Consider the following 23,996-nt stretch of genomic DNA (forward strand, 5'->3'; position numbering starts at 1 on the left):
GCTGTGGAGGGAGGGAGCTGGTTCCTTGCAGCTCAAACAAAAGGTCTAGGGAGAATTGGGATTTACAATCCACCTCCAAGACAGTTATTACTTCCCAGCTAACATGGCTCTCAGCAGCGTGTGCTGCCCATTCGCAATCCCGTTCCTGGCAGCTAATTCCTCCCAGATATTGTACAAGAAACCTACACAGCTGCTGTGGCGTCCCGGACTCCACCGCCTTGCTGGAGTCTTTATTAGTGCCAAACCATTAAACTGTGAACAAAACACAGCTGAAATCTACCTGCACTAGTAGTAATAATAGTCCTAATAATAACAGCAATGCCACCACCTTGATCTCCTGTGGTGACTTTTTGTGGATAATTTAAAAACCTTCAATAAATATTAAGAAGTTCTTAAAATGCACTGAGACTGGTAGGAGTGATTCTCCTTTCTCAGGTGTGAAAGCAGCAGAAAGAAGGGTTATGGAGCAGGAGTTAGGATGCAGGATGCCTGGTTTCCTGGACACTTGCCCTTTTCCTTCTATCTCCCACATATTGCTGGCACTACATTTACAGAGTCCTCCGAGCTGGAGTTTTATGATATGGATTTCTATTCCAATACTGGCAAAGCAAGTGGATTCCCAAGGAATATCCCTCTGTGTGGACACTTGGCTGGTGCTATGCAGATGCTTGTAGGGAGATGGCAAGAGCGCAGAGCTGAGCTGCTTTGCAGTGTCAGGCTGCAGTGAGGAGCGAGCGGAGCAGCCTGGCCGTGGTACCTCGCTGCTACACCTCCCTGCAGCCCGTCTCTTCCCAGACAACCTTGCCACGCAATTCCCTTCTAGTGGCCACGTCAACCCTAACTTTGTATCTGTTAAACCTCAGGTAATTGCTTTTAGATGGGTGTAATTAAGAAGCCATTAGTGTAAAGTTTCATTTCAGTTTATGCTTTGGTCTCCATTTGAGCAGAGAAATATGAAATTAAGGTATTAGCTCCTTTCAGAGAGATGAGTCATGAGCTAATAAGTTTCAAGAGCTGTTTCTCAGCTGTAATGATTCTGCTTTTTTCTTTCCAGATCTTCTCCTCCTCCCAAATTCGTGCTTCTGGAGAATTCCTTTTGAAAAGAATAAAAGGGGGAAGGAGACTGAGTCAGAATGAGGAATTGCTAATAAAATGACAGCCAGAGAGATGCCAGCATTTTTGTGTGGAATTTCCCTGAAGCAGCTAGGGGTGCACGTGGTGATGGCAGGTGGGCAGTGGGTGGGACGTGTCCAGCTTGCGGGGGACATGTGGCACACCACATGCAGTGTCAGACTGTGCTTTTGGCCAGGAAGGAGCGAAGCAATGAATGGCCAAGACATCCAGGGAGAGAACAGGGGAAGATGCCTCAACTTCCCAGAGCAGACCAGAGAGGAGGGATGTGAGTTTGTCCAGGAAAACTCAAGGTACCTGCTGTGGGAGAGTCCAGCTGAGCTGCAGAGCAAGCAGTGCCCAGGGAGTGTGATGCCTCCGCAGGGCTGCGAGCCGGGAAGCTCACGGTGGTGTGAGCAGCAACCCCCACCACAGGGCTGAGCCAGGGGGAGTTGTCCCCCTGCTGTCCTCCCAGCCTGAGCCCGCAGCCCGTGGCCCAGCTCAGCCCTGTGGTTTCAAGCCCTTTCAAGCTGAACAAATGCCTCCCCTTCCCCAGTCTCCCTTTGCTGTGTGCCTCATCCTTACTCTCCCGCATGGAACATCGTCTGGACGCATTGATCTGGCGAACAGCTCCGGCTGTGCCACGGCGCCCGCCAGCCAAACACAGTTGGACAGATGTGCCGTGGCAGCTGAGGCACCCGGAGGGGGACCTTCCCCGAGAGCAGGGCTGCCTCTGACAGCGCGGTGCTCAACTCGCAGCGGTAGCATTTCCAGAACTAAATCAGTGACAGCCAGAATTGCATATACAGTTAATCATGGCTTAATTAAACTGTTCAGTGTCTAAACGAAGGGTGCTGCATGCAAGAAGGGAGAAGAGGGAAGAGGTGTCCTTAGTTTGAGACAGTGAAATGCTACTGATCATCAATAATGCATCTCAGTAATGTTCCTGTATGAATTGGAAATGCCAAGCAATCAAAGGCCATATGTATTTAGCTTAGATCCACATGATGTCCATGTATTTTTAATAGTGTGGCATCTTTGAAGTGTGTTTATGAAGCACAGCATTTCTCTCCATAGCTGTAGAGGAAAGAAATTGCCCCTGGCTGGCAGGCACACTCTTCCTCCCCTCCGCGGGCTGCTGTGAGGATGACTACACACCTTTCCCTGCAGGAAGGAGTGGAGGAAGACACAAACTAAATCCCAGGCATGGATGTTCCTTCTTTTGGTGTGACGATAAAGTAGTTTGCTAGAAGTAGGTGTAAAATCAATAGCCTGGTGGGGAACAATGGGTGATTTCTTGAAATAATCTATTACCTGCCTTAATCTAATCTAATCTCTGTCTTCTGCTGGTTTGATCATTTCCAGTGTCTCTGTAGGGTGAGGTTTGCATACCAGCTGGTAAGGAAATGGGAGACTGAGGATCAGAATATGAGTCTGGGAGCATTCAGCTCCAGGCGAGCATCCTGGGCTGGTAGCTGAAGGTACACTCTGAAACTGAGAAGGGAAGGAAAAGGAGGGAAAAAAAAAAAAAAAAAGACAGTCAGTCGTGTACTGGTTTAGCAGGGCTCTTAAAATGTTAGGACAGCTAACAAGGGAGGTGGTGGGCTGCTGGAGCCTTTAAATCAAGGCTAGAGACCTTTTTAAAAAAGATGTATTCTCATTCAGCTGGGAATTTTTGCAGTATTGCCAGCTCATGTCTTTAAAAAGAAGAACCAGCTGCTTTACGTTTCTGTGAGAGCTCAAAAGTTTGGGCTGAAACTGAAATTCACATGATTCCTGCAGCAATTCCTGTTTGATTTGTGCTGCTAATGTAGCATTAGGCTTCAGCTTGCAAGCATTGCTGGGGAAAACAGTAACCTTTGCTAAGTTATGAGACATACATGATTCTAGTGGGACCCTTTAAAATCTCTGAGTGTTTCTGACAGCATTTCTGCCAGGGGATAAGATGCAGGGAGGGTACAGACATCAGACCATCCCATTCCCAGCTCCACTGCTGTCTCTACCTGCCACTAGTGGTCCCAGCAGAAATGTGGGTTTTGTCAAAGCCAGAAAAGCTCCTGAAATCTGCAAATCCCCAATTCCAGAAGAGACTTTTGGGAATGGTAATAAAAATTACCTTGGTATTGTAAACCATTGGTGGGATCTGTGGGATTCATGCTCTCTCACCTCAATTAAGGCACTGGGGATGGCTCCCTGTTTTTTTCCAGCCACCTTAGACCATGGCCCCTTGCCCTGCCTAGTCTTGCTGAGGGGATGGAAAAGGCACAAATGCTGCAGACACTTCCATGGAGGTGCTCCAGAACCCAACAAAAAATAAAGAAGATGCTAGAGGAGGGTGGGGAGAGGGCAAGGGAGGTGCGTTAACACAAAACAAATTCTCTTATTTTGAGTTGTGAACCTGCTAAATTGGCTGTTGGGTTATGTAAGAGAAGTCATTGTGTTGGTGTTGAAAGGGCAGCCTTGTACAGAGAGCTGGGGACACAGCCTGAATTTTAAGTAGCTGGGCGGCGCTGGGGAGGGCGAGTGCACGGGCCCCCGTCCAAACCCATCCATCCAGCTGCTCCCGCGCACCAGAGCAAGGGCGTTTCACCCAACGGACCCATGTCAGCCCGGCCAAGGTGCTGCCCTTCTGCTCTGCCGCTCCACTCTTTCCTTCCCATCCCTTCCCTCTGAATCACAAACACCCGTGCTGCTGGCACTACAGGAAAATTAACAAACAGCCTATAAATTTTACATGAGTTCCTGAGACCAGAGAGAAATTAATTTGATGTTGTCTTTTGATAAAGATGTAGCACCCTTTCTCTGACTTCAATTTGTTGGCTCCCCCTGCCACCCCCCCCACCCCCACCTCCCCCCGCCACCACCCTTCACAAACATGTTTTCTTGAAGGTTGCAATTTGGTTCTTGTGATAATAGAAGTGCATAAATAAATAAATAACCCATTTCAAATAACCCCTAGCTTGTAAATAGGAACAGATAGAAGAACACCACCCACAGAAGAACAAAAAAAGAATCAGATCAAGTCAAATCACAGGCCAGTTGCCTCTGGTTTGGATTAGCTACGTCTATTCTGTGCACAAGCTTTGGTTGCTCCCATGCCAGTCCCCAAAGGTCTTGATTTTATAGGCAGAGCTTAGAGGGCATGAAGGATGGAGCAAACTCAATAATCTCTGGAATAGCTGTTGCAGCTGGATTTGGAGGGAGGACTACAAGCTGCAAAAAGAAGAAGGCTTGAGGCCATCACCAGGTAGTCATTTTGTGCACAGAAATGCCACCTGGGGCTTAATTTCTTTACTGGAAAAGCAGTAGGTGGTATTTAAATCTGTGTTGGTAATAAAGAGATTGGGAGGGAGGATGTGCAGAGAAGGTAGAAAATTGAGCTATGATGAATCGGTTGCAATGCTCCAGTGGAAGCTCATGTAAGGGTTTTTTCCTAAGCCTGATCCAGTCCCTTTGGCCATTTTGTTAATGGTGTGTTATCGAAACCCTTATCAAGTATTGTACAAAATGGTTGGTACCATTTATCTTTGATAATCAGTTATCACTGATTAGAGTCAAATTAAGAACTTTTTTTAATACATATTTGAAAAAGCAACTAAAAAAGGTGTTAAACAACAAAATCCACTTCAAATAATTCAGAGTTTGAAAAGATACTTGAAAGGATAAAAGGGAAAAGAAACAATTTCAAGAAAGTGCAAACCCGTGTTTAATCTGGAGCACTACATTTGCCTAAGAAACAAAGTTCTCTTCTAAAAGTTATTTAACCTCTTCACCTCTTTTTCCTTTAAGCTGATTTCTAAAATGAAAATGCTGATGTGAAACTAAGAAAAATGTAGTATGAAAGACTTTAGAAAAAATATTTTAACTAAGTTATGAAATGTTTAGATTTTCAAAATCCTTTGTTCCCTTTTTTTGGTCTAAAACTCCTCACTAAATTTGATCCAAATCCACTATGATTTTCAGTTCTTTGAAACTGAATGTTTCCATCATTTTTCAGAATGTGTCCAGCTCATGCCAAGGCCTTCTATGGCAGAGAATTAGCTTTGTTCTGCCCCCACTTTTTTAACATGCACCTACTTTCCCTCAACAGATTTGCTTCCTCACTTCGCATTTTTTTTACATATTATTTATTCCATTATTTTGCCAAAGAGAGGGTGTTATGTCTTCTGTACTTACAGCCTTCTTTCTTTTTTCCATGGTGCCTGGATCACCTTTTCATAGCACCAGAACCAAGTCCATACATCCAGTTCGAGGGACTCGGTCATGGGTGTCAGGTGCGGAGATGGACTTTGCTGTCTCCGAGGATTTCTTCCAGCTTCACCTGCTGGGGTGGCAGAGGTTTCCATCCCAGAAGCTTACTCGCCAAACGTTGTGCTCCTTATATATATACCTTTCCTTTCCTCTATAGACAGCACCACAACTGCTTAAAATTAGGTGTCATATATATATATTCTAGGAGCAGAGTTTAAAGGCCACTTTGCAAGGCAAAAAAGATAAAAGTGTGTAGCAGAAATGTGTGGCATCTGACTCTCTCTTAGAGATTTTGCTTTGATTTTTGTTGAATTGTTTTTTGTCTGAATTTTTAATATAAAGAGGTAGGCAGCTTGTCACTCTTTATGTATGGAAAACATAATGCTCTTTGATGTTCTCAGTTACTGTGTCATGTTTATATGCTCTGACAGTCTTTGAACTGCAGCTTGCTGCAGACAATGGGAAGGAATCCTCAGAGGGGTGACAAGGATTTTGAAAGAGCCCCGTTTTCTAGTCCAGAAATGGCAGCACTTCACCAACATCCACACTGCTGTCCAGTGCCTTCAAAACAGAGACTGTTTGACTGATAAATCTGCACGACTGAGCCCAAGGTGTATGATACCACTCTGTGCTATGTCAACACTTCAAGGGCTTTAGTAAGCATTAGAGCTATTCAGAAACTTCCAACAATTTGATGTAAAGAAAGACAAACTTCTGGACCTTTGCAAAATTATTGCCCGTTATTTAAAAATACAACATAATTCAATGAAAATAAAAATCCATATTTCACCCAAGCGCTGATCACAATAACAAAAACTGCTAGTAAAATAAATACATCCCTTCTGTAAGGGTTTTTGTACGTATCCAAGAATATAAAAGTGGCAGGCGGCTGATGCAAGGAAATTAGGTACGATCACGCCCAGACCTATTCCAGCTGAATACTAAATAAACACCTGAGATCCCTGATGATGCCGCCCAGAAGCTGTCCTCTTTACTCCTGATCAGCACAGTGACACTTAAAAAGAAAAATCACAGTGCAGTGTTCTGCAGATCACTTTGCATGGCTTAGTGCATTATTTAATGAGCTTCAGGGCACAATGCAAAGTGTATTAGTTCATACAGGTCTTTCATTAAAAACTACAGCCAGACCTTTTATTTAGTCATTTAAATGGGCTGCTTCTCTTCAGAGAGCCTTTTAAGTTGTTGTTTTTTTAAAAATGCCCAGATTCAGCTGCAAAGCAAATGTATCAAAACACGCATTATGTTGTTGTTTCAGTAACAGTAGCAGCTAAAGGACTCCTACCACCGCGGCCGCAGCCCTGTCATGCTGGATGCCAGAAACGGGGAGCAGGGAAAGGCACAAAAGCCCCCCATGCCGCCTGCGGGGTGATGTGCGGCACAGGGGCAGTGAACACGCAGGCAGGACTGCCGGCGGGATGCCCTGCTCCCTCGATGCTGGCGGCTGGCCACTCTGACATAGCCGTGCCAGCACACAACCCACCCAAAATTTGTCTTTTCCTTCCCCTTACTGTGCATTTGGGATTCTGCAAGCATACCGGGTCTTTGCCCTGCAGAGCATCCCTGACCGCATCAATTTGGGAGAGGTGGGAAGGGTGAATTTTGCTTTAATCCCTGGCGTAGCCAGCAGCGTTGCCTTCCTCTCCATCCCCATCCTCGCCATTTCCCCAGGGGTCACCTGCTCTTCATGGAGCATGGGGGAGAGTCTCCCAGGTCCTGTTCAAAAGTCAATTTGGAAACCTGACAGGGGGACTAAGCAGTCAATTCCATTTTCTTCTCCTCCTCCTTCCCAGCACAAAACCTAACAGACCCCTTCAGAAAAGACTCCCTGTCACAGGAAAGAGCTCCTTTGTATGCGAGTTGCAGCATCTATTTTTCAAGATAACCTTTATTTCATGTACTGAGTGTTAGCTTTGCTGAAAAAGAGAAAAGCCGAGATAACTCCTTCACCTGTGGAACATTATTACGCTTTCTGGAAAAAAAGAAGAATGAGTTGTTCTGGTATATGATAATGGAGGTGGAATGAATCGGGCAGAAGCAGGTGCTGAATTGCACCTCTCTCTCTTTCTCCACAACTGCCTATCTTTGCAATCTCACTCTCTTTTCTCTGTCTGTCTTCCCATTTCCAACACAGGCTGATTTTTCTCTCTCCCTCCTCTCATTATCTCCAAATTCTCCATTTTTCTTACGCACCATATAACGTCTTCTGGGATTCATCAGCAAAAACTCTAACCAGCAGCTCTGTTATTTGTGCTTTCTGGTTAGGTGGTACCTGCAGACCTGCCCTGCTGGGCTCAGTGCTGTACAACCAAAGCACAAACTACTGGCTTCTGCAGTGAAGATTTTCCAGTCTAAAAATTTTGTGGTTTGCGTTTGGCCACAAATTGGTCTGTGGAACATTTTCCCCCTGGGAAAAGGCTGTTCTTTAGGTAATAGGTAAAAATGTGAATGCTTCATTGGAGTACTCTAATTCCAATGCCATTTCAAAGGCAAAATATTGAATCAATTTGAAATCAAAATGGACTTTAAATTTTTTATTATTTCGGCTGTTTCCTGCCCCATTTCCCACTTGTTTTCACTTCTATATTAGAATCTTAATTTTATTCTGCTACATATCTATATACCATTCAGTATTGCAGTACTAAACTGTGTTTCAATAATATCAAAATGAAGCATTTCAGTCGGCGGTGGCGTAACTTCTGAAGAGAAATATTTCAAAACCATATTTTCTGATCTGGTCTTATCTGAGACATAAACAAATGTTTAGTTGCTAGATTTCTCTAGAGACAGAATGCCTGTTTTCTCATCAACTTTAATGATGAGCCCTAAGAAATCCTGAGTTTGATCAGATGGAATGAGGCACATTCAAACATATCTTCTGAACTGGATGCTGTTATTGCTGCGTGACAGTGATGTATGGAAGAGATTCCCCCTGTCCCTTGGCATACCCCATTCTCCGTGTGAAAACGTGAATAGTGCCTTCCCCTGCTTCCAGCTGTATGGTTAATGCCTCATTTGACAAATTATTTCAGCAGGGAAAAGAGGCTGGTTGCCACAATTACAACAGGCAGCAAACCTGACTGGACACCAGCCTTTTTATGTACACCAGTCCCTGGTACCCACAGTGGGAAGCCATCAGTTCAGGGATGCAGGAGGTGGCATGGACCTTGAAGGGAGAGAGGGAATCCCAGATGGGATCAGGACTTTAAATAAAAACCAGAAATAAAATTAATGTTCTGGGAAGAGCATCTTAGCAGTCATTTATCCTACTGCTCTGGAGCAGGGCTGTGGTGGGTTGTGGGAAGCATGGCTGGCTTTATGCTCTAATCATGGCCATGTGTGTTTGCAGAGCTGGCAATTTCACATCGACTGGATCCTACTGGCAGGGGAAAAGCTCTGCAGCGCATGCATCAGTGAGCTGTATGCAGATATAACGGCTCTGAACGTTGCTACACAGAGTCCGTGCTGCACCATAAATTACAGGGTAGTTATTTCTTAGTTATTTAGCAGTTACAGTGTAATTAGTTCCACTTAATGTCAACTTTTGTCAATACGTCTTCCATTAGCCAGAAAATTACAGCTGGGTTTTGAAGCGATGGCGATACATGAGCTTCTCTGAGCTCAAACTCGGAAAGAGGAGAGGGTGTGCTGTGGGGAGGCGATGGGGCTGCTAGGTGAATTCCAAGCCTGTCTCATCTCTTCTGCATTCCCACAAGCTTGCACATACTCACCTCCACACTTACACAAAACACACATCTCTTCTCCAGGATCAATATTCCAGCCCAGACAGCAGAGAGGAATCAAACAGGTCCTTGGAGAAGTTTGCTTTGGCTGCTCAGAAACAGACAGACAAACAAACAAGCAAATAAACCCAAGAGCTGCCTTAAGATAGCATTTGTTGCCCATATTTTGCAAAGAAACTAATTAAGAAGTATGCTTTAGATTTTGGAGATCCCAGCTTTCATTCAAAGAGGGCTTGATTTCCAGCCTGTGACTGCTTTACTCTTGGTCATCACTGGATGTATCTCTGCCTCCCTCCCCCCCCCCCCCCCCCCTTTTTTTCCCCTTTTTGACACTGCAGACATCGTTAGGAGATTGACATTACTGAGTTTTGCCATTCCTTTGGCCAGTATTTTAGTCTCTAGTCCAAAAATGATGAAAATCAGGGGACTGGGGTTTAGAAGAAGCACAGAGAAATATTTTCCTGTGTCCCGATTCTCTGAGTGACGCAGGATAAGGCAGGCTGGCTTTAAGAGTGTTATCCTTCCACCTAAAAACCTCACCGTAGGGCATCACCAGCCTTTGGGAATAGTCTTAGTGTGCAAGATCCTTCTACTTATTTCAAAACCATGTGAAAGCAGATTGTACCGTGTGACTATTGACTGAGGTACTAACAGTAGACTGATTAGGAAATTGCAAAAGAAATTCTTTTAAGATTACTTCGTAATGGTGCACATCCAACTCATTCTGTCTTTCTGTGTGCCACTAGACCAGGTCTAGGTAAAGAAGTAGAAAAGAGCCAGCATGGGTATTTTTTTTTAATTATTATTATTTTTAAAATATATATGTTTGATATTCCAGCCTCCAATACTCCCCTCCATATAATTTTCCTCTATGACTATGCTATATTCATTTCACACAGTGTCCTGTATAGTGCCAAAGCTGGTTCTTGAAGAAGAATTAAATATTCAGTTCAGGAAAAACATATCAGGCAGAAAGAATATAATGGTAATGTTGGTATTAATACTTCCTCCAAACGTATAATGAAGATCCTTTGGTTGTCCCACACCCCTCTGTGTCCACCAGGAGGCCAGGGACAATGAAGCTCCTCCTGCTATTATAAAATAAACAGTAATAAGAACAACAGCAATAAACATTTGCACCACAGAATTTTTCCAGACGAACATGAATTTCAAAATTAATGGGCATGGCTATTCAGTGGTGATTGCAACTTCCTCCTATTATGGATAGTAAGATCAGGAGCATATGGCTCCACTCACCCACTGCAACTGAAACACTGAGACCAAATAAAACCTCTCCTGAGAAACTCTTGGAGATTTTACGTATACATATATATATATACACACACACAAAAATAATCCCCAACTATGCTTGAATAATGAAGGACTGTAATAAAAAATAATGATCTGAGGAATACCATAAACCAAAATAGAAGATAAACTCCTCTGATAAATAATGTATTGTAAACTACTCACTCAGCTGAGTCCATTCCATCTTGCACACGTTTGCATCCATATGGATTCTTCCTTCTCTCTGTGGGCAACCTCTTCTCAAATACAGAGAACGAAATTTATGCAGAGGTTTGTGTCTGTTTCTCTTGAATATTTAAGACCACATTAGACAATTCTGCCCCACCAAACTCCCTTGCCTTAGTCACCAGGAAAGGGATAATTGGCTGTGTTAATGCTTGGATGCACCACGTTTGCAAATCCTGTAGAGTCAGCAGGGACTGGAACCTGTGGTACTTTGGCTTTTTGGAGAGATGTCAGCTGGCAGTCAGCATGGTGGTTAGCTGGGTCTCGGTCTGCATGGGGATGAAAGTATCTTGATCACGTAAACGAAGCAAGAGGACTGGCACGTTGGCTGGCCCCAGGGTATGGCGTGTCGCTCTGGCAGAAGTCATTGATTGGGGAAGGAGAGCTTAGCCTGGTCTCTTCAGCAGCAGCTTTAGGGTCTCTGTGTATGGCACTCTGGGGTGCCCCGAATCGGCTCCTGAGGTTCACTTGGGATGTCCATGTCCCAGCCATGCTCTGCCATGAGGCCGAGGTGCTGTCCCACCTGCTGGGGCTGGGAACTGCAGGAGTGTGGCAATCTTACCCGGGTCCAGCCCTGACATTCTACCACCCCCATGGGACTTGGTCTCTCTGTCACATTTCCCATTTCCACTCTCTTTTCCTGGGTAAACATGCTTACTGCCTGTGTGGGAGATGACTATTATGGGTTAGCACCATTTCCTCTGCAGAGAAACCTGCTGCCTACAGTGCTTCCTCTCACTAGCTTCTTTTTTTTATTTCATTTCCCTGGGACGAAGCTTGACTCTCTGTCAGCACTGCCCCAGCCTCCTGCCACCCCGACCAAAACCAAAGCAGATACAGATCCCTGCCTGCCAAGCAGCAGGAGAGAGGAGGAGGATTAAGGGAGTGGGGAAGTTAAGATAAGCACTTTGACAAGCGTTAATGCAGAAAGGAGAAACCATAACAAACTCCACTGGGGCCAGGATAATTTCTGCCTCTGGGCAGAGGCTGGAAGGCCCTCAGTGACGTCAGGAGAATTTCTAACGGCATCAAGTGTTTGTCATCTCTTTTTGCCTCTCTCCTACACAAGCCCATGCCTGATGACACTGAACCTACTTCCAAGCTTTTGCTGTTCCAAATCTGGAAGGTGTTGGCTGAAGAAGGGGAGGATGTACTGAGTCATGATCTCCATGCTGCATCCATAACTTCTGGGGCTGAGTGATGGAAACAAAACTGAGCTACCACCCACAAAAGCCTTGTGACAGAGGCTGTGGAGTCATAGCCCAGGCCTGTCTCTGAGGGTGGTGGGCTGTGAAACACCTCACAGCCTCCTCATTCCCTGGAGCTGAAGTCCAGCCATAAGGGATTGGAAGTCAGGCCAGTGCAAACAGGAACGTTTTGGTCGGTTGAGAGGGAAAATACTGGGGTCAGTCTTCCAGAGTTACCCTGAAACATGTTTTGGTGCATCTGTGTACGCAGCCACAGGAAATTCAGCAGCTGCTGAGTAAGTTTTGCAGGCTGACCAAGTAGAAGTCTCTGGTAACTGAAAGTCTCTGCTGGGACTGTAATTTGGGACTTTGGGAAATGTAGAAAAGACCTGCTGCTTCTGATCTTATGAGAAGAATAGAATAAGGGTGAGACAAAGAGGGAATGAGGTAGGAGAGAGCAAGATGCAAGAAGAGGGAGCAGAGAGTGTGTGTTCTTAAAGAATCAACAATACACATAGAAAAGGGAATTACCCAGGGGAGCAGAGTGTGTGTGTGGAGCTTGGAGAGATGTTACGGGAGGAAGATATTAAGGCAAAGCTACTGATATTTGAAATGTTATTTGAAGAGAAGTTTTAATCTGATAGGGCGCAGACAGAATTAATGGATTTTCACTGAGTTGCATAGCGCTTCGGGACAGTGCTGGGAACAAAGTGAAAGTTCTGCTGCTGGAGGTCAATGACACATCCCTGGCACAGAGCAAGCTGTCGGAGAAAAAATCAAAAAAGCAATTGAGAAATCAACTCTGGCAAATTCCTCAGAGATGAGAGAGTGTTTGAAAAACAAAACCCAAAAATATAACTCCTGTATCTGCTTTCCTTTTAATTACCCGAGAGTTCCATTTGGATAGCTAGAGTCAGGGATGGGTATGTAAGTGAACAAACCCAGGTAACAGTGAAGCATCTTCCATGTCCTTCAGACTATGGCTGGTCACCTGGCTGGCCGTGGCAGGCAGAGACCTGCGCTTGGAAGTAAGCCCACAGGAGGGGCTGGCTGGGCCACCAGGAGGAGCAGAGTATTTGGGGAAAAACTAGTCACAATCCAAAGCCTGCTTGGTGAAGCTGGTTGTGAACCACTGTATCTCCCGTTCACCTCAGTGGTCTGCGTGACTCAGTTGTCCCTCTGGAAAGCTCATTGCTGTTGAAGAGCAATGGAAAAGAAAAGAGAAAGAGAGCCAGGGAAAGGGAAGGAAGGAAAACTGTGCTCACACAATGGCAGGAAGATCCTTTTTCAGATAAACACCAGTATCTTGGAGATGAACAATACTCCCTGGGCCATCTAGATATCTTATCCTCTCTGGAGCTTTTCTTTTATTTTCTTTTCTCTTTTTTTCTTATCTGTTTTATTTATCCTGCTTTCTTCTTACTACTGCTTCTCTTTTTCTTGTCTGTTCTTTTTACATGATCAGAGGCTGCAGCTCTCTTGTGTTTCCCAGAATCCCAGTTAAAGATCTCATTGGCATCTGGGAGGCAGAAAGTGGCAAAGGTCAAGAAGGCAATGAAATATCAAGTTGAGTCATCCCTATTATTTAAGTCCTTCTGGGAAATGCAGACCATTTGGGTTTGTATTTCTGTTTTTTACCTCTGAAATGTCCTTTCATCTAGGGAAATAGAGCTTGGGTCAAAACCACGCAAGGAAAACTATCACATTTTTTGGTTCTGCTTTTTGGAGTCAGCTGGATGGAATCGGGAGACTCTAGGGAGTTCCTGGTGAACAGGGAAGAAGCTGCAGCATGAGGTCCAAGATTTTAAGAAAAGCAAAACTCTACAGGGAAAGCTATTTTAGAAAAGCCCCAACAACAAGGTCTACAGAAAGGCATGCAAAACCAGGCTTCCTTATTTCTTAATTCTTGTTTCATATATTGATGCCATCAGTAGTATTGTTTATAACCAATTAGCAAGAGAAATGTCTCTCAACAGCAGGTTGAATTCTTCATTACATCTGTTTCAGTATCAAACCATTCCAAGAATTCTTCTGAGACTGCATTTCTCCCAGTGTATTATGGAAATGCAGTGCACCTTTTAATCAGGAGGGACATCTCTTTTCAGGTTTCAGACTTCAAAATTTCTTCTGTTCAAAATGCTGTGTTATTACTGGAATGAAACTAGAGATAAAACTCCAGCTGATATCATGGTTTCAGGAATCTGCAGATAATTCATTTCTAAAACTTGGGACTGAATAATGCATTTCCTTTGTGTTTTGATTCTTATCCAGTTTCTTATCAACTGAAGTTCACTCCCCCCTGCTTAACAAATTGAAGGCATGTATGTCTGGAAGAGGATGGCATTAGGACTAAAATACTCTGCTGAGTATGTCTTGGCTCCGGTGTACTCTCCTGCTGTGATCACTTTTGCATTGGATATTCATGGTCATTGTCTGTGGGTCTAGAGTTAGGAAGGCAAGATCCACAGAGGCTCGAGGAAAGGTCCAGGTGGCTATTCAGAGCTGCGAGTCAGGGTCCTGTCCTCAGGACCTGAAATGTCAGAGAAGGACCTTGCCCAAATGAGACTGCTTTTCAGTCTTCTCATTTATGCCTCTGAACTGAAAGCCTAAAATGGGAAATAGCGGAGATTATCCAGTGACTCAACCATCAGCATTCACAGTAATTATCTAAGAGATCTGCTTCCTTTAGAGTCCAGAAAAAATACAGGCCACTCCAGTGGACAACTTGGAAGCCAAGGAAATGGTATCTTTAGTGAAATTAAGTTGTGATAGAACACCAATTGTAACACATTGGGGGTAGTTGGTTCCTCAAATGCTTAAAACTCTCTTTTTTCCTACCTTTTTAAATCAGACTGCATGTTTTTTCAAGGCAGGAATCTCATCTTTCAATGTGACCACATGCAGGATCATGATACATTTGTGTCATAGATGGGCCACAAAGACAGTCCCTCAGTGTAAGCAGCTGATACCAATAAGCTCTTATCACATCACAGTAATACAAAGGGAAAGGTGGAGCTTAACCTTAGATACGGGACTTAGATTGTCCTGCCCAAACCAACCACCTAGATTTAATGATGCAGAGCATGGAAGAGTTACATATACACCATCCCATCAGGAAGATCTTCCCTCTACTCTGCTGCTTGCTCTTGTCTCAGTAAGGGGATTGAATTAAGTGATGGAGGAAGGTGGATCTGCTCTGTAGTTGAAAAGAATGTGTGAAGCCAAAAATCAAATAATAATAGTAACTCCCATTCTGGAATCTCTTCAGAAAAACATCTGTAAGTAGCTTCTTTAGAGTAGTAAAGATTTTTCTCTTTTTCTTTTTTCCCTCCCTTTACTACAGTGAAATCTTTAACAAATAATCATTTTACACTGTACAGTTCATCAATAAAAGCAATAACACCGGGTTATGTAATAAATTAAATATGATGTGTAGTTGAAAGTAATCGTGCTTTCAGGCATCAGCTTCTTGTCACATTAAGGGCTCTGGCAAACAGGTTTAATATTCGTGGAATGAACAGAATTATTGACAAGCAGTGGAGGAACTAGACAGCAAGTGAGCATCATATTAATTTTTCAGAGGCCAATATTGCTTTTCCTGCTGACATCGCAATAAACTTTCAAGGCTGGCTTTTGCAGTAGAGGGTTTTGGTAGTGGTGACTTGTTTTTTCTTGATCTTTTCTTTTCTGCCATTCTGTCAAGTTGATGTCTTTAGAAAGAGAGAAGGAAAAAGGGAGAGAAATGGTGGTGGCTCACAGAGTAAGGGTTGCTTTACCTTTGGGTTTATTTTCCTAGGTAACTCAATTCAGGGTTAACTCAGATTAACTCCCTTTCACTATATCAATGGACATACTCCATTCTTTCAAAAAATGGTCTGATATTCCCATCACACTTTTAGAATATGCAAGGATTTAGGTACTTCCCACTGCCCTTGGGCTTAGAGACAGTCTGAGGGTTGAAACAATGGAGGTCCTTTAGAAGAGTTTCTCAGTATGGATAGAGTTATGAGAAGTCAGCTGGATTATCTAAGCTTCCTGATATTCAGAATTTTGAGGGAGTCACATAGGAATAGAAATTTGAAAAGCCAGACTTCCTGAGGTCCAGGTGATACAGTTTCCCAGAGCTGAATGTGGGTAGAAACTGATGACAATTCACCTTTTTACCTAAGAATTTCCAAAGTGCTACAAACACAGCTGAAGAAAAAAGAAAAAAGTGTGGCTGGCCGCTTTGAGGCATGTGTTTTGTTTGAGGCAGAGGTAAAAATAGCCACTGACATTTTTTCTTGTCTCATATTTGAGCCCTAACCACCACACCCTTCCTCTGTATGTCTCATGCAATTTGTCACCCAAGAAAGATGAAAAAAAAAGGTGTTAAATAAAAGGACTAGCGTGTCTCTGTTGATGGGATATGGAGAGGCAGAGGAGAAGGTTTCTGCAGTGTGGTGGTCAGTGACTGCTCAGATCAGAGGTGTCTGATAGTTGTCATTAGGGATGCTCACAAAGAGTATCTGTCTTGAGATTTCTGCATCCCTTGGAGAAACACTGCCCAAAGCAACTCCCTGGAGTTGCCTTTTACATTTGGGTAGGATGGATTTGAGCTTCCCTTAAGCATTTCTAAGGCAATGGGTGAGATCTCTTATCTTGTATGCAATTATGTGCAAGAATCCTTGCAGAGACAGTTTCTCTCCCTCATCTACATCAGGGTGGTCAACTCTTTGCTTTTGAGCATTTTTCACAACACCAGGAACAGGGTAATGAGAAAAATGGGAAGTGGGTGAAGGTGTAAGACAGCTCTGGGCTGGTCAGTGATGCCTTCATGGGCTCTGTTCAACCTTTTCTCTCCTCTCCTATCCCTGTTCAATGCTCTGAGGGTGTTAATACGGCTGGCAGGGAAGGCAGCGCTGCAACGAGCTGGGCATGCTTTTGAGCTTGGCAGCATTGTCATTTGATTAGCCTGAAAAGTTATTTTTGAAGGAGGATTGTTTTGCAGACCCCATCAGACAGCACTCGGGTCAGGTTGGTTCATCACACTGAGGTTTCCCAGTCTGGCCTTGGCACACGTGGCCAAATTTTCAATAACAACCTTGGGTCTCTGCAAAAATCCATCACCACTGAATATGGCCCTGGCCATATCTTCCTTTCAGCTGTGAAATGTGCTGGCTACCTCATTCCAAAATACCCCACAATGACCTTATTTCTCCAAATAAATGCCAGAGTATAAGAAAGCCAAGGAGGAGTGGGGAGAGAGCTGAGCTGTGCATCTTAATCAGAATTAGACCCAGCTTCCCCACCCACTCCAACAGATGAGATCAAATCAAGACTCTGATATGAGCAGAATTTTCTTTTTCAATGAAAGGTGATAGAAAGTGTGGGCTCCAGTTCTCCTCTGTTTTACCAGAAAGCTGACAAACTGGTGGATGTTGTCAGCATTAAGATTTGCCAGTGTGATCTTCTCCACTCCTCTCCTGGGATTGGTTTTAAGGGGTTTTGTACCTAATTGTACCCAAGGCTGGATAGATCACTGGACTGGCAGAGTCCAGGAAAACCAATATAACTGAGTGGGATGGTCTCCAGAGCAATAGGCACAAGATCCCTTCCTACTTACGAACAAGTTGTTCTGTTTCACCCCCTCCATGTGAAAAGAGAACCAGAAGTGAGAGAGGTTAAAGCACCAAAAAGGAATCCAGATATATCTGCAGGTCTGGGACAAAAGCGTGAGAAAAAGTTACAAGCAAAATGTCAGCATGGGAGCACCATTTCGGTAATGAGCTGTTTTACAAAATGTGGAAAATGTTAGAATTTCAAGCATCAACTGTGTGTCCTAATGGTGTATTAGCCACCTAAAATGCCTTGGGAAATCTTGTTGGAGTCAAGTAACAGAATAAACACAGGAGAAGTGTGAAGCCATTTTTATCTAAGGGAGAACCTATCTGCAAGGAGCTGGAGGGCTGAAAGAGGGATCCAGGCAAGGAATCCACCATCCAGAGTGGGGACTTGTGTCCACATACAGGCCATCTCCTAAGAGATGGTGGGAAGGAAATGTCCTACCTTTACAGTGAGAGAAAGCAGAGAGAAAGCAGAGAGAAAGCTGATTAATGCGTTGAACCTGTGAGGCTATGACAGCAGAGCAAAGGCTAGTAGCTTCAAAAGAGCTCAGTGCTCAGAACAGGGCTGAAAGAGTCAAAATAGTAGCTGCAGGAAGCATCTCTAAAATCCAGTCTGAAATATTAATAATGAGAACTGCCAATAAGACCTTTGAATTGCTTTGGATGGGCACCCTGTTCAAGAAGCACCTGCCTCCCTCCCTGCATCACTGCCAGTGGGACAAAGTCAAAAGGCTGGATTGTCATGGGTGAAAAGTGGAGATTTTAATTTTTTTATTTTTTAACCATGCTCTTTCAAAGCTGGTGGTTATACCTGTCTTTAAATCTTCTCTGATTTTTCCTCAATGCACGATCTAAGCATTTTGCTGTCTTTTTCACAGGAGTTGGAGAAATTGTGCTATCCCCATTACCTGTAGTGCAGAGGGAGAGAAACATGGAAAATAATATGTGTATGGCTGTTGGGCCCCGAAGCACACCTGAACATCCCACCAGGTGCTACCTATAAAGTCTGAGACCATTTGATTCCCCCAGAGGTCAGTGGTAGATGAAGAACATGCATATGGGTTCCTGATATCACTGAGCACCCTCTTAATCTAAGATGTCTTTTCTCTGCTGAAAGGAAAGCAGCTACAATATGTCTCTTACAGTGATTGGAATTAGAAATGGATTTGTTAAAGCAAAACAAAACAAAGCTCAAGCCTTTGTGTTAAATCTTGCACAGGCGATACTCCTGGGTTTCTTCCAGATTTAGATATATTATTGTTAATATAAAGTAATATTTATTTTTATCCTCACACTTTGCCTTTTCTATTTAACCAAGTTGCTATTTCTGAATTGAAAGCATGCACACAAAAAATGCAAATCCCAAATTTCAAAGGCACCTTCCTTCCACTTGGAATTGGATCTATTTTTGTCCCTGTGACTATCTTACACAGCTCTAATTGTCATGCCCCATTCTGAAATCCACAGTACATTCCTCTCGCCAGCATATTTTTGGATTATTGCTCATTGTGATCAGCCTTTTGTGTTCTTTTTGATATGGGCCAATTTTTGGCATGAGGTGCTGAGTCATACATAATGTGAATCTTATTTGTGTCTCAAGGAAATCTTCCTTTTTCTGTTCCCCTGTACCTGGGCCAACACCTGGCATAGTGTCCCCCATTTCCCAGACAGACAAAGGAAAAAACACCTGAAACATCAAAGTGCTGAGCAGCTCAAAACAATTCATTTAATTACTATTACAAAATGTCATAGGGAGTGCCAGCTTGATATTGTAGTTTCTGTGCTCATTTGTTTTGTCAAAAAACTGAGCAGTGAAAAAAAGTCCCAAAGAAGAAGGGAGGGGGGAAGGAAGGAAATCGTCTTTTGAAACTGAGGTCTATGGACTTGAGGGTGAAATAATTTCTGCACACCAAAAGTACGGTCATACCTGAGTGGGAAGTCAATGAAAAAAAAATATTACTGGAAGATGATGTTTAATTTTCTAAAGACAAATTACATATTACAAGCACTTTTAGGGAGTGATGAAGGAAAGGGCACGATGTAATGGGGTGGAAAATCCAAATAATCCCATCTCTGCTGTAGAACTCGATGTTTTCTGGAGTGCTTTCCCCACAGCCCATACCGCAGTACAGCCCTTGCTCTGGCGCTGCCAGCCGCCTGGTACTTACATCGCATGGCCATGGCCAGGTTTCCTCGCAGGGAGGGTCCCTGCCCGGCAGCTCCCAAGGCTGGTCAACAACATTTCACACCTTACATGTGAATGGATCTTTGTAAGTCTCCTGCAGCTGAAATGATTCTGGGGATCACTCTTTTTTCTTCTCTTTCAGTTTCTTATCTGATCAGCACTTACCATATGTAAGCACCATTTGATATTTTCTCAAGAGGAGGGATGTGTTTTAACTGGGTAATGCAAAACAAAGATGCAATATTGGGGGTAGAATCTGCAGCAGTTTCCATAATAGCATCCTACATGAGAGGTGTCCTCCCGTTCTCTGAGTGGCCTCTCTGAACGGCTCCTCTTTCCTGAATTTTGGGATGTTGAATGCAAAGTGTCTGATATCCGTGCTGCTGCTTTGTGCCTCAGCTCCTCACCCAGAAAATTTCCCTGACTTTCATGCAACGGTGCATTGAGATAGGTGAACCAAGCAGGGGCTCTAGCCCTGCTCTTTAACCCACAAGCCAGGCTGCACAGTGAATTCGGGCAGAACAAGCTCCAGTGGATTTTTGTTTGCTGTTTGTGCTGACCAGCTGCTTTGCAAACTGTTGGGTTATTTTAGTTTTGTTGCCATAATCATTTGGCTCCCTTGGTGCTATCTGTCACCTGCAGATGAAAATGAAAAGCCTTGAAAATCAGGTGACAACAATCCAGCATGTCCAGGAATGTGTATATGTGTGTGAGCACAGAGCATAGTGAGCTGCCGTTAAGGAAATTGTTAAGCACCCGAGAAATGGAGTTCTTGACACTGGAGAGAGAGAGTGTGTGTTTATGAGAAACGTGGAGAAACACAGCCATATGTTCTTCTACTTTTTATAACTCGAGACCACATCCCTTTGAAGGTGGAAATTTAATTCTTCAGTGTCCAGGGCTCAGAGCATGCTTGGTCTATCTCTCCTGCACGCACGGTGGCATTACCTATGGGTTGTCAAAGATGAGCTATTGGGCTAAAGAGAGGCAACGAGACTGCAGTTCTCTGCCCTGTTGTGCAGGAGGTCTGTGTAAGATGTAATTGTTATTGTGGATATTAGAATGCAGAATTCCAGGAAAAATCCTTAAAGCCATGCTAAGGGACAAATTTATGAAGACTCCCTCAGCTATGGCCACAGCAGCCTCTTGGCTGGCACTTGACGTTATCAGAGATCCCAGCAGTTGGTGTTATCAGGGATCCCTTGGTGGTTTCCTACTAGGATAGCAAGGAAGTGTTATCTAATGCTGCTGCCTGAGAAGGTAGTTCCTGCCACCTTTCCCCATCTCCGTGTTTCCTGCATGGGCCGATGGAAATGGAATGAGCAGCCTGTGCAGAAGCAGGAAGTGTAGACCTTGGGCTCAACACAGGTGTCACACTAATTTTCTGTCAGCACAGCCCCAGTGCCGCTGGCAGAGCCGGTCCTGGCTTCCGTCAGTGCACAGGAGGAGGAGCAAGGACTGCCAAGGGAGGGGGCGCAGGGCGGGGGTCAATCCCCGTATTTCCATCTGGCTGAGGGTCTGTGTCTTTGGCCACCTCCCTGATGACCTGAATTGAGTTAAGCTTGATTTAGACTGGGGGAGAGGGGAGAACTGAGCGCTACCAGCTGCATCCTAGAATAGAAAAAGGCCACTGGAGGGGGAGGCAGAGTGTAAGGAAGGGAAGCTAACGCCGTGGCCTCTGTGATTCTGTCTTTGCAGATCCCTCAGGCAACATAACCATAAACAGTCTCTTCAAAAAATGTGAATATTATGCTCCTTTCTGACAGTTTTTTCCCCAATTTCCTTCTGCCTTTACAAGTAGCTGAAGAAAATAAATATTTAATGACCTATTTCAATATTTTAATGTAGGTTTCTTGGTTAAAACACCACAAATCTCTTCGTGAAAGGGCGACAATAGAATTATAAAGTAATGAGCATTGCAGCAAGTGGGAAGTTTGTTGGAAAGAGGAGGGGGGGGGGGGGGGGGAGAGGGTAGGCTGCAGAACACGGGGGCTTATCTTCATTAGGTGGCAATCAACAGTGACTCATTTCAAGCACTCCTTTCCAGAGCTTGTTGGGAAGGAAAGACCCAGACAGTTTGTTGGTTTACCCTTCACCAATCCTTTCTAGAACAACACATCAGTTTCCCTCCTCCACAGCCCAGCTGGACCATGTTACTTTGGTCAGCATCCTGGTGCAGGCTGCAGCAGTTTGGAGCGAGCCGTTAGCTGGAAAGACTCTGGGGAGCCAACACAGCTGATGGCCCAGCTCTCCAGCTCACCAGGGACATGCGCTCCCGCACTGTTACAGGCACCCCAAGGGCCATAAAGGACCTGTTGCCCTTCCCCCGGTGCAGCCTGCGGTGGTGTGTCACCACTCTCAATACATGATGGGGCAGTTGTAGATCCGTGCAGCTCCACCTCCTCTTTTCTAACTCTCACGACACTGCTCCGGCTGCTTCCTTCTTTGTGGGTTCAAGTTGGATCATTTTTTGTCAATCAGCTGTTAGGTCCTTTTTGTGGCACTTTCACGAAGGCCACATTTTCACTCATCCTCATCTACATTTGAGGTTGTTCTCTTGTGTAGGAGACACAGCTGTACAGTGCACCCAGTGTAGGATCTCGGTAGCACCCACAAAAAAAGAAGCCAGAAAATCACATCCTTGCACCACTGTGGACCTCATGCCATCCTTACGTCCTCACACAGGGGTTGCAACAAAAAACGCACGTTCCTGGTGCTGGGCCAAGGCTACTTCATTAAACAACACTCATGGTGCAGTCAGGGGAGGCATGCGCAGAGCATCAGCCTAGTTCTTCTGAGAGAGGTGGGCTGCAGCCCAGGAAATGTAGCAGTGAGTAGTCTCTGTGTAGAGACAACCTGAGAGTAAAAACTTGGACTGGTAGCTGCAGTGAATATTTTATACCGCTCTCTCCCTCCCTTCTCTGTCTGATCTCGGCAGCAGTCTCTAGCCAACATAATTCTTTGTGAGTTACTTTCGTTAGCAAAACCTTTCACCCTATGAAGATGTTCTACTTAATTAGTAAAAGTTCAATTTTTTTGTCACCGACAGAGCCCCATACATCACCATGTCTGGAGAGTCATTAGCTATAAAATTAATCAGGGTGGATAATGGCTGAATAGAGTCAGAGCCCTTTGTGTTCCTTCCCACATCTTTACCTCCAATGTGAGAACTTTTTCAAGAAGGAGAATCCAAAAAGCATCTCCAAATATCCAGGAGACCAGTTTCTAGGGTAGCGCTGGAGTCAGGGATATTCCTGAGCCTGAAGTGGAGGGGGCAATCAGGCCCGGGGGGCGAAGGGGGACAGGAAGCCAGAAGTCTGTCAGTTTTGTTCCACCTTGGTCAGACCCATGAAGAACTCCAGCTGAGGGGCTCTGGATGGTGGAGATTTTCCTTTCACCTGCCTCTGGGAACGCATCAAAGGCACTCATTGCTCACTATCTTCATGGCAAGTTTGGTGTAAGCTTGGGCTGTGAAAGAAGAGGGATCAGGTCAAAGAGAAGGGTGTGCCACATGCTATAGCTTGAGGACTGTGTGCCATGAATGGGTGTCCTACAGAAATCCAGGCCTACAGGAGAAATTCAGACAAGTAGATGACTGAGTTTCTAGCGCAGCCTGTTTCTGTGGTGCACCAAAGGAGCCACAGCACAGGGCTCTGCCACCTGGCAGATCATCTGCCTGGGTGTTTCTGGCAGCCCCGCTTTATAATCCCTTGAGCATTCTTCAGGGCTCCATGTGTGGTAGGGATGAAACGAGGTGCCTTTGCTCCCATGCCTTTCACCAGCATGTCCAATTGTGCAGGGCTGCTGCCATCAGAGTTTTCTGCAGCCCATCATGGTGTAACACGGGACACCTTCCCAGCTATGTACTCATCTCTGCTTGGGAGGTTGCCACTTGGAGGGGACTACTGCAGTTTCCTACAGGCTCACCTATTTCCAGGCAGGCTAACAGACACAATTAGACCAAATGACCAATGGCTCAGCATGGACTTGCAAGTCAGCTTCTTCCTGGTTGTTCTTGACGTTTTCACCTGTTTGCTCCCTGGCTCTGGAGTCTGGGCTTTTCCCCTGCCCATCTGCATGCAGGTGGGGAATGTTGTACATAGTTGTGCTGAGGATGTTGCATGTTTTGCAGGAATTTTTGGACAGGCACATTAGCTTAAGAGATTTTTTTATGAGAATAATAAAATCCTGTTTTGTTCCTATCTCCTGAGCACAGGACACTGTACATATGTCAGTCTCAGATCACCACTTGCTGCTCTGATACTTCTTAAAATTAACAGGGAGATGACAGTAGCTAGTTTTGGTGCAGAACACTGATTTTCTTTATTTTCTGGTGGTAGTATGGTGGTAGTGTTAACAGCAG

This window comes from Falco cherrug, chromosome 9, assembly GCF_023634085.1.
Source record: "Falco cherrug isolate bFalChe1 chromosome 9, bFalChe1.pri, whole genome shotgun sequence".
NCBI classification, from domain to species: Eukaryota; Metazoa; Chordata; class Aves; order Falconiformes; family Falconidae; genus Falco; species Falco cherrug.